Raw genomic sequence first — 9,976 nt, 5'->3', positions numbered from 1 at the left:
ATATAGCCTCCACATTGACTCTGTACCGGTACCCCCTGTATATATCCTCCACATTGACTCTGTACCTGTACCCCCCTGTATATAGCCTCCACATTGACTCTGTACCGGTACCCCCTGTATATAGCCTCCACATTGACTCTGTACCTGTACCCCCCTGTATATATCCTCCACATTGACTCTGTACCTGTACCCCCCTGTATAATATAGCCTCCACATTGACTCTGTACCGGTACCCCCTGTATATAGTCTCCACATTGACTCTGTACTGGTACCCCCTGTATATAGCCTCCACATTGACTCTGTACCGGTACCTCCTGTATATAGCCTCCACATTGACTCTGTACCGGTACCCCCTATATATAGCCTCCACATTGACTCTGTACCGGTACCCCCTGTATATAGCCTCCACACTGACTCTGTACCGGTGCCCCCTGTATATAGCCTCCACATTGACTCTGTACCGGTACCCCCTGTATATAGCCTCCACATTGACTCTGTACCGGTACCACCTGTATATAGTCTCCACATTGACTCTGTACTGGTACCCCCTGTATATAGCCTCCACATTGACTCTGTACTGGTACCCCTGTATATAGCCTCCACATTGACTCTGTACCGGTACCCCCTGTATATAGTCTCCACATTGACTCTGTACTGGTACCCCCTGTATATAGCCTCCACATTGACTCTGTACTGGTACCCCCTGTATATAGTCTCCACATTGACTCTGTACTGGTACCCCCTGTATATAGCCTCCATATTGACTCTGTACTGGTACCCCCTGTATATAGCCTCCATATTGACTCTGTACCGGTACCCCCTGTATATAGCCTCCACATTGACTCTGTACCTGTACCCCCTGTATATAGCCTCCATATTGACTCTGTACCGGTACCCCCTGTACATAGCCTCCACATTGACTCTGTACCGGTACCCCCTGTATATAGCCTCCACATTGACTCTGTACCGGTACCCCCTGTATAAAGCCTCCACATTGACTCTGTACCGGTACCCCCTGTATATAGCCTCCACATTGACTCTGTACCGGAACCCCCTGTATATAGCCTCCACATTGACTCTGTACCGTAATACCCTGTATATAGCCTCCACATTGACTCTGTACCGTAATACCCTGTATATAGCCTCCACATTGACTCTGTACCTGTAACCCCTGTATATAGCCTCCACATTGACTCTGTACCTGTACCCCCCTGTATATAGCCTCCACATTGACTCTGTACCGGTACCCCCTGTATATAGCCTCCACATTGACTCTGTACCGATACCCCCTGTATATAGCCTCCACATTGACTCTGTACCAGTACCCCCTGTATATAGCCTCCCCATTGACTCTGTACCAGTACCCCCTGTATATAGCCTCCACATTGACTCTGTACCGATACCCCCTGTATATAGCCTCCACATTGACTCTGTACCAGTACCCCCTGTATATAGCCTCCCCATTGACTCTGTACCAGTACCCCCTGTATATAGCCTCCCCATTGACTCTGTACCAGTACCCCCTGTATATAGCCTCCACACTGACTCTGTACCGGTACCCCCCTGTATATAGCCTCCACATTGACTCTGTACCGTAACACCCTGTATATAGCCTCCACATTGACTCTGTACCGGTACCCCCCTGTATATAGCCTCCCCATTGACTCTGTACCAGTACCCCCTGTATATAGCCTCCACATTGACTCTGTACTGGTACCCCCTGTATAAAGCCTCCACATTGACTCTGTACCGGTACCCCCTGTATAAAGCCTCCACATTGACTCTGTACCGGTGCCCCCTGTATATAGCCTCCACATTGACTCTGTACCGGTGCCCCCTGTATATAGCCTCCACACTGACTCTGTACCGGTACCCCCTGTATATAGCCTCCACATTGACTCTGTACCGTAACACCCTGTATATAGCCTCCACATGGACTCTGTACTGGTACCCCCTGTATATATCCTCCACATTGACTCGTTACCGGTACCCCCTGTATATAGCCTCCACATGGACTCTGTACCAGTACCCCCTGTATATAGCCTCCACATTGACTCTGTACCGGTACCCCCTGTATATAGCCTCCACATTGACTCTGTACCGGTACCCCCTGTATATAGCCTCCACATTGACTCTGTACCGGTACCCCCTGTATATAGCCTCCATATTGACTCTGTACCGGTACCCCCTGTATATAGCCTCCACATTGACTCTGTACCGGTACCCCCTGTATATAGCCTCCACATTGACTCTGTACCGGTACCCCCTGTATAAAGCCTCGTTATTGTTATTTTATTGTTTTACTTTTTATAATTTTTTACTTTAGTTTATTTGGTAGATATTTTCTTACCTCTTCTTGAACTGTTGGTTAAGAGCTTGTATAGTCAGCATTTCACGGTAAAGTCTACTCTTGTTGTATTCGGCGCATGTGACAAATAAAGTTGAATTTGATTTATCTCCTTATTCCCCTCGTCTCCTCTCCTTATTCCCCTCGTCTCCTCTCCTTATTCCCCTCGTCTCCTCTCCTTATTCCCCTCGTCTCCTCTCCTTATTCCCCTCGTCTCCTCTCCTTATTCCTCTCAACTGAGAGATAATTCCAAGCAAACAATACTCTCACCTAGGAGAGGAGATGAACAGAGAGGTGGAGAGAAATGTTCTCAAACTATTTGTGTGTATTCTTGTGAATTGTTAGATATTACACAACATCTGCTAAATATGTGTATGGACCAATACAATTTGAATTGATTTTTAGATAAACCCATATATCCATTTGGTTAAGCAGCCAGCAGCCCATTAGTTTCCACTCGAGGTCAAGTCAGTTAAATGTAGAACTATCTGTCATCATACTCAGTGTGTTTTCTGGTTCAGTACCAACTAACACAATCAAACGTTGAATGCTGATAAACCCCCATCAGAACAGAACCAAATGCGTTGTGACGGACGGGGCAGTTGTCCTCTGTTTGTACTTCATGGGTTTCCGTAGTTGAAAGTGTAAACAGTGGCGCATGCACCCTGTCGCTTTAAAATATCTTCTCTTTCAAGGTAAGAAAGCGTTTCTATATTAACTGCGTAACTCGCGTAGTTACACAAACCCGTTGTAATAGAGCAAACAACAGCAACCATAGCTAGTTAGTTTCTAGGATACAAACAAACCGACTATAACTCGCCTCTTTCCGTGGTTTGCTTGTTAAGCAGAGTATTGTAGTTTTGGGACACAACATGGAGTCTGTATATTGGTCTGTATATTGGTTGGGATGCCTTTTTGGCCGTTTTGGGATGACAGTAATGACTAGTTGTTTAGCGTACCTCCGTTATTTGGTGGTATGAGTGCCAAACATCTTCACATTTTTCAGCTTGAATAGCTGGTCCAAGTTGAATGGCGGCTTCCTGGGCATTAAGAAGGATCTGCATGTTCAACTTCTCCTGTACGGACAGATTCTGGTTCACTATACTGGATAGCTCCCCTGACTGATGACTGGCAGACACACTAGCTAGCTCCCCTGACTGATGACTGGCAGATACACTAGCTAGTTAGATAGCTCCCCTGACTGATGACTGGCAGATACACTAGATAGTTCCCCTGACTGATGACTGGCAGATACACTAGCTAGCTAGATAGTTCCCCTGACTGATGACTGGCAGATACACTAGCTAGCTAGATAGTTCCCCTGACTGATGGCTGGCAGATACACTAGCTAGCTAGATAGTTCCCCTGACTGATGGCTGGCAGATACACTAGCTAGCTAGATAGCTCCCCTGAGTGATGACTGGCAAATACACTAGCTAGCTAGATAGCTCCCCTGAGTGATGACTGGCAAATACACTAGCTAGCTAGATAGCTCCCCTGAGTGATGACTGGCAGATACACTAGCTAGCTAGATAGCTCCCCTGAGTGATGACTGGCAGATACACTAGCTAGCTAGATAGCTCCCCTGAGTGATGACTGGCAGATACACTAGCTAGCTATAGCTCCCTGAGTGATGACTGGCAGATACACTAGCTAGCTAGATAGTTCCCCTGACTGATGGCTGGCAGATAGCTCCCCTGAGTGATGGCTGGCAGATACACTAGCTAGTTAGCTAGTTCCCCTGACTGATGGCTGGCAGATACACTAGCTAGTTAGCTAGTTCCCCTGACTGATGGCTGGCAGATACACCAGCTAGCTAGATAGCTCCCCTGAGTGATGGCTGGCAGATACACTAGCTAGCTAGATAGCTCCCCTGAGTGATGGCTGGCAGATACACTAGCTAGCTAGATAGCTCCCCTGACTGATGGCTGGCAGATACACTAGCTAGCTAGATAGTTCCCCTGACTGATGGCTGGCAGATAGCTCCCCTGAGTGATGGCTGGCAGATACACTAGCTAGCTAGATAGTTCCCCTGACTGATGGCTGGCAGATACACTAGCTAGCTAAATAGCTCCCCTGACTGATGGCTGGCAGATACACTAGCTAGTTAACTAGTTCCACTGACTGATGGCTGGCAGATACACTAGCTAGCTAGATAGCTCCCCTGAGTGATGGCTGGCAGATACACTAGCTAGCTAGATAGTTCCCCTGACTGATGGATGGCAGATACACTAGCTAGTTAGCTAGTTCCCCTGACTGATGGCTGGCAGATACACCAGCTAGCTAGATAGCTCCCCTGAGTGATGGCTGGCAGATACACTAGCTAGCTAGATAGCTCCCCTGACTGATGGCTGGCAGATACACTAGCTAGCTAGATAGTTCCCCTGACTGATGGCTGGCAGATAGCTCCCCTGAGTGATGGCTGGCAGATACACTAGCTAGCTAGATAGTTCCCCTGACTGATGGCTGGCAGATACACTAGCTAGCTAGATAGCTCCCCTGAGTGATGGCTGGCAGATACACTAGCTAGCTCCCCTGAGTGATGGCTGGCAGATACACTAGCTAGCTAGATAGTTCCCCTGACTGATGGCTGGCAGATACACTAGCTAGTTAGCTAGTTCCCCTGACTGATGGCTGGCAGATAGCTCCCCTGAGTGATGACTGGCAGATACACTAGCTAGCTAGATAGCTCCCCTGAGTGATGGCTGGCAGATACACTAGCTAGTTAACTAGTTCCACTGACTGATGGCTGGCAGATACACTAGCTAGCTAGATAGCTCCCCTGAGTGATGGCTGGCAGATACACTAGCTAGCTAGATAGTTCCCCTGACTGATGGATGGCAGATACACTAGCTAGTTAGCTAGTTCCCCTGACTGATGGCTGGCAGATACACTAGCTAGCTAGATAGCTCCCCTGAGTGATGACTGGCAGATACACTAGCTAGCTAGATAGCTCCCCTGAGTGATGACTGGCAGATACACTAGCTAGCTAGATAGCTCCCCTGAGTGATGGCTGGCAGATACACTAGCTAGCTAGATAGCTCCCCTGAGTGATGGCTGGCAGATACACTAGCTAGCTAGATAGCTCCCCTGAGTGATGGCTGGGAGATACACTAGCTAGCTAGATAGCTCCCCTGACTGATGGCTGGCAGATACACTAGCTAGCTAGATAGTTCCCCTGACTGATGGCTGGCAGATAGCTCCCCTGAGTGATGGCTGGCAGATACACTAGCTAGCTAGATAGTTCCCCTGACTGATGGCTGGCAGATACACTAGCTAGCTAGATAGCTCCCCTGAGTGATGGCTGGCAGATACACTAGCTAGCTCCCCTGAGTGATGGCTGGCAGATACACTAGCTAGCTAGATAGTTCCCCTGACTGATGGCTGGCAGATACACTAGCTAGTTAGCTAGTTCCCCTGACTGATGGCTGGCAGATAGCTCCCCTGAGTGATGACTGGCAGATACACTAGCTAGCTAGATAGCTCCCCTGAGTGATGGCTGGCAGATACACTAGCTAGCTCCCCTGAGTGATGGCTGGCAGATACACTAGCTAGCTCCCCTGAGTGATGACTGGCAGATACACTAGCTAGCTAGATAGCTCCCCTGACTGATGGCTGGCAGATACACTAGCTAGCTAGATAGCTCCCCTGACTGATGGCTGGCAGATAGCTCCCCTTAGTGATGGCTGGCAGATAGCTCCCCTTAGTGATGGCTGGCAGATAGCTTCCCTGAGTGATGGCTGGCAGATATACTAGCTAGCTCCCCTGAGTGATGGCTGGCAGATACACTAGCTAGCTAGATAGCTCCCCTGACTGATGGCTGGCAGATACACTAGCTAGTTAGCTAGTTCCCCTGACTGATGGCTGGCAGATACACTAGCTAGTTAGCTAGTTCCCCTGACTGATGACTGGCAGATATACTAGCTAGCTAGATAGCTCCCCTGAGTAATGACTGGCAGATACACTAGCTAGTTAGCTAGCTCCCCTGAGTGATGACTGGCAGATACACTAGCTAGCTAGATAGCTCCCCTGAGTGATGGCTGGCAGATACACTAGCTAGCTAGATAGCTCCCCTGAGTGATGGCTGGCAGATACACTAGCTAGCTAGATAGTTCCCCTGAGTGATGGCTGGCAGATACACTAGCTAGCTAGATAGTTCCCCTTAGTGATGGCTGGCAGATACACTAGCTAGCTAGATAGTTCCCCTGACTGATGGCTGGCAGATAGCTCCCCTTAGTGATGGCTAGCAGATAGACTAGCTAGCTAGATAGCTCCCCTGAGTGATGGCTGGCAGATAGCTCCCCAGAGTGATGGCTGGCAGATACACTAGCTAGCTAGATAGCTCCCCTGAGTGATGGCTGGCAGATAGCTCCCCTGAGTGATGGCTGGCAGATAGCTTCCCTGAGTGATGGCTGGCAGATACACTAGCTAGCTAGCTAGCTCCCCTGAGTGATGGCTGGCAGATATACTAGCTAGCTCCCCTGAGTGATTGCTGGCAGATACACTAGCTAGCTAGATAGCTCCCCTGAGTGATGGCTGGCAGATATACTAGCTAGCTCCCCTGAGTGATTGCTGGCAGATACACTAGCTAGCTAGATAGCTCCCCTGACTGATGGCTGGCAGATACACTAGCTAGTTAGCTAGTTCCCCTGACTGATGCCTGGCAGATACACTAGCTAGCTAGATAGCTCCCCTGAGTGATGGCTGGCAGATACACTAGCTAGCTAGATAGTTCCCCTGACTGATGGCTGGCAGATACACTAGCTAGTTAGCTAGTTCCCCTGACTGATGGCTGGCAGATATACTAGCTAGCTAGATAGCTCCCCTGAGTGATGACTGGCAGATACACTAGCTAGCTAGATAGCTCCCCTGAGTGATGGCTGGCAGATACACTAGCTAGCTAGATAGTTCCCCTGACTGATGGCTGGCAGATAGCTCCCCTGAGTGATGGCTGGCAGATACACTAGCTAGCTAGATAGTTCCCCTGGCTGATGGCTGGCAGATACACTAGCTAGCTAGATAGCTCCCCTGAGTGATGACTGGCAGATACACTAGCTAGCTAGATAGCTCCCCTGAGTGATGACTGGCAGATACACTAGCTAGCTAGATAGCTCCCCTGAGTGATGGCTGGCAGATACACTAGCTAGCTAGATAGTTCCCCTGACTGATGGCTGGCAGATAGCTCCCTGAGTGATGGCTGGCAGATACACTAGCTAGCTAGATAGTTCCCCTGGCTGATGGCTGGCAGATACACTAGCTAGCTAGATAGCTCCCCTGAGTGATGACTGGCAGATACACTAGCTAGCTAGATAGCTCCCCTGAGTGATGGCTGGCAGATACACTAGCTAGCTAGATAGTTCCCCTGACTGATGGCTGGCAGATAGCTCCCCTGACTGATGGCTGGCAGATATACTAGCTAGCTAGATAGCTCCCCTGAGTGATGACTGGCAGATACACTAGCTAGCTAGATAGCTCCCCTGAGTGATGGCTGGCAGATACACTAGCTAGCTAGATAGTTCCCCTGACTGATGGCTGGCAGATAGCTCCCCTGAGTGATGGCTGGCAGATACACTAGCTAGCTAGATAGTTCCCCTGGCTGATGGCTGGCAGATACACTAGCTAGCTAGATAGCTCCCCTGAGTGATGACTGGCAGATACACTAGCTAGCTAGATAGCTCCCCTGAGTGATGGCTGGCAGATACACTAGCTAGCTAGATAGTTCCCCTGACTGATGGCTGGCAGATAGCTCCCCTGAGTGATGGCTGGCAGATACACTAGCTAGCTCCCCTGAGTGATGGCTGGCAGATAGCTCCCCTGAGTGATGGCTGGCAGATAGCTCCCCTGAGTGATGGCTGGCAGATAGCTCCCCTGAGTGATGGCTGGCAGATAGCTCCCCTGAGTGATGGCTGGCAGATAGCTCCCCTGAGTGATGGCTGGCAGATAGCTCCCCTGAGTGATGGCTGGCAGATAGCTCCCCTGAGTGATGGCTGGCAGATAGCTCCCCTGAGTGATGGCTGGCAGATAGCTCCCCTGAGTGATGGCTGGCAGATAGCTCCCCTGAGTGATGGCTGGCAGATACGCTAGCTAGCTAGATAGCTCCCCTGAGTGATGGCTGGCAGATACGCTAGCTAGCTAGCTAGCTCCCCTCAGTGATGGCTGGCAGATACGCTAGCTAGCTCCCCTGAGTGATGGCTGGCAGATACGTTGTTAGCTGAGCTCCCCTGAGTGATGGCTGGCAGATACGGGACCTGAGCTGCTGTGTTAGCTAGCTCCCCTCAGTGATGGCTGGCAGATAGACCTGAGCTAGCTCCCTGAGTGATGGCTGGCAGATAGACTAGCTAGCTAAGTGCAGCAAGTGAAGTTTTAAAACACTGTTCCATCGAGTTTATCAATGCTTTGCTATGTAAGATCTGATGATGAGTGTGTTGTGATGTTTCAGGGACCTGATGATGAGTGTGTTACTGTGTGTTCTGATGTTTCAGGGACCTGATGATGAGTGTGTTACTGTGTGTTCTGATGTTTCAGGGACCTGATGATGAGTGTGTTACTGTGTGTTCTGATGTTTCAGGGACCTGATGATGAGTGTGTTACTGTGTGTTCTGATGTTTCAGGGACCTGATGATGAGTGTGTTACTGTGTGTTCTGATGTTTCAGGGACCTGATGATGAGTGTGTTACTGTGTGTTCTGATGTTTCAGGGACCTGATGATGAGTGTGTTACTGTGTGTTCTGATGTCTCAGGGACCTGATGATGAGTGTGTTACTGTGTGTTCTGATGTTTCAGGGACCTGATGATGAGTGTGTTACTGTGTGTTCTGATGTTTCAGGGACCTGATGATGAGTGTGTTACTGTGTGTTCTGATGTTTCAGGGACCTGATGATGAGTGTGTTACTGTGTGTTCTGATGTTTCAGGGACCTGATGATGAGTGTGATACTGTGTGTTCTGATGTCTCAGGGACCTGATGAGTGTGTTACTGTGTGTTCTGATGTTTCAGGGACCTGATGATGAGTGTGTTACTGTGTGTTCTGATGTTTCAGGGACCTGATGATGAGTGTGTTACTGTGTGTTCTGATGTCTCAGGGACCTGATGATGAGTGTGTTACTGTGTGTTCTGATGTCTCAGGGACCTGATGATGAGTGTGTTACTGTGTGTTCTGATGTCTCAGGGACCTGATGATGAGTGTGTTACTGTGTGTGCTGATGTCTCAGGGACCTGATGATGAGTGTGTTACTGTGTGTTCTGATGTCTCAGGGACCTGATGATGAGTGTGTTACTGTGTGTTCTGATGTCTCAGGGACCTGATGATGAGTGTGTTACTGTGTGTTCTGATGTTTCAGGGACATGACGATGAGTGTGTTACTGTGTGTTCTGATGTTTCAGGGACCTGACGATGAGTGTGTTACTGTGTGTTCTGATGTTTCAGGGACCTGACGATGAGTGTGTTACTGTGTGTTCTGATGTTTCAGGGACCTGACGATGAGTGTGTTACTGTGTGTTCTGATGTTTCAGGGACCTGACGATGAGTGTGTTACTGTGTGTTCTGATGTTTCAGGGACCTGACGATGAGTGTGTTACTGTGTGTTCTGATGTTTCAGGGACCTGACGATGAGTGTGTTACTGTGTGTTC

The 9,976-nt window shown here is 49.2% G+C and overlaps 1 protein-coding gene across 1 annotated transcript in view; it reads left to right on the top strand.

Annotated features, from left to right (window-relative positions):
• Positions 1–2,944: 2,944 nt before the first annotated feature.
• ints15 (integrator complex subunit 15) overlaps positions 2,945–9,976 on the top strand; it is a 52,832-nt gene continuing 45,800 nt past the window's right edge. Inside the window, exon 1 of the mRNA XM_065003450.1 lies at positions 2,945–3,042. The gene's annotated coding sequence lies outside the window, so the exon portion shown is untranslated. The remainder of the gene's footprint in view (positions 3,043–9,976) is intronic.

This window comes from Oncorhynchus nerka, linkage group LG18 (assembly GCF_034236695.1).
Source record: "Oncorhynchus nerka isolate Pitt River linkage group LG18, Oner_Uvic_2.0, whole genome shotgun sequence".
NCBI classification, from domain to species: Eukaryota; Metazoa; Chordata; class Actinopteri; order Salmoniformes; family Salmonidae; genus Oncorhynchus; species Oncorhynchus nerka.
This window is presented reverse-complemented; position numbering and strand designations above follow the sequence as displayed.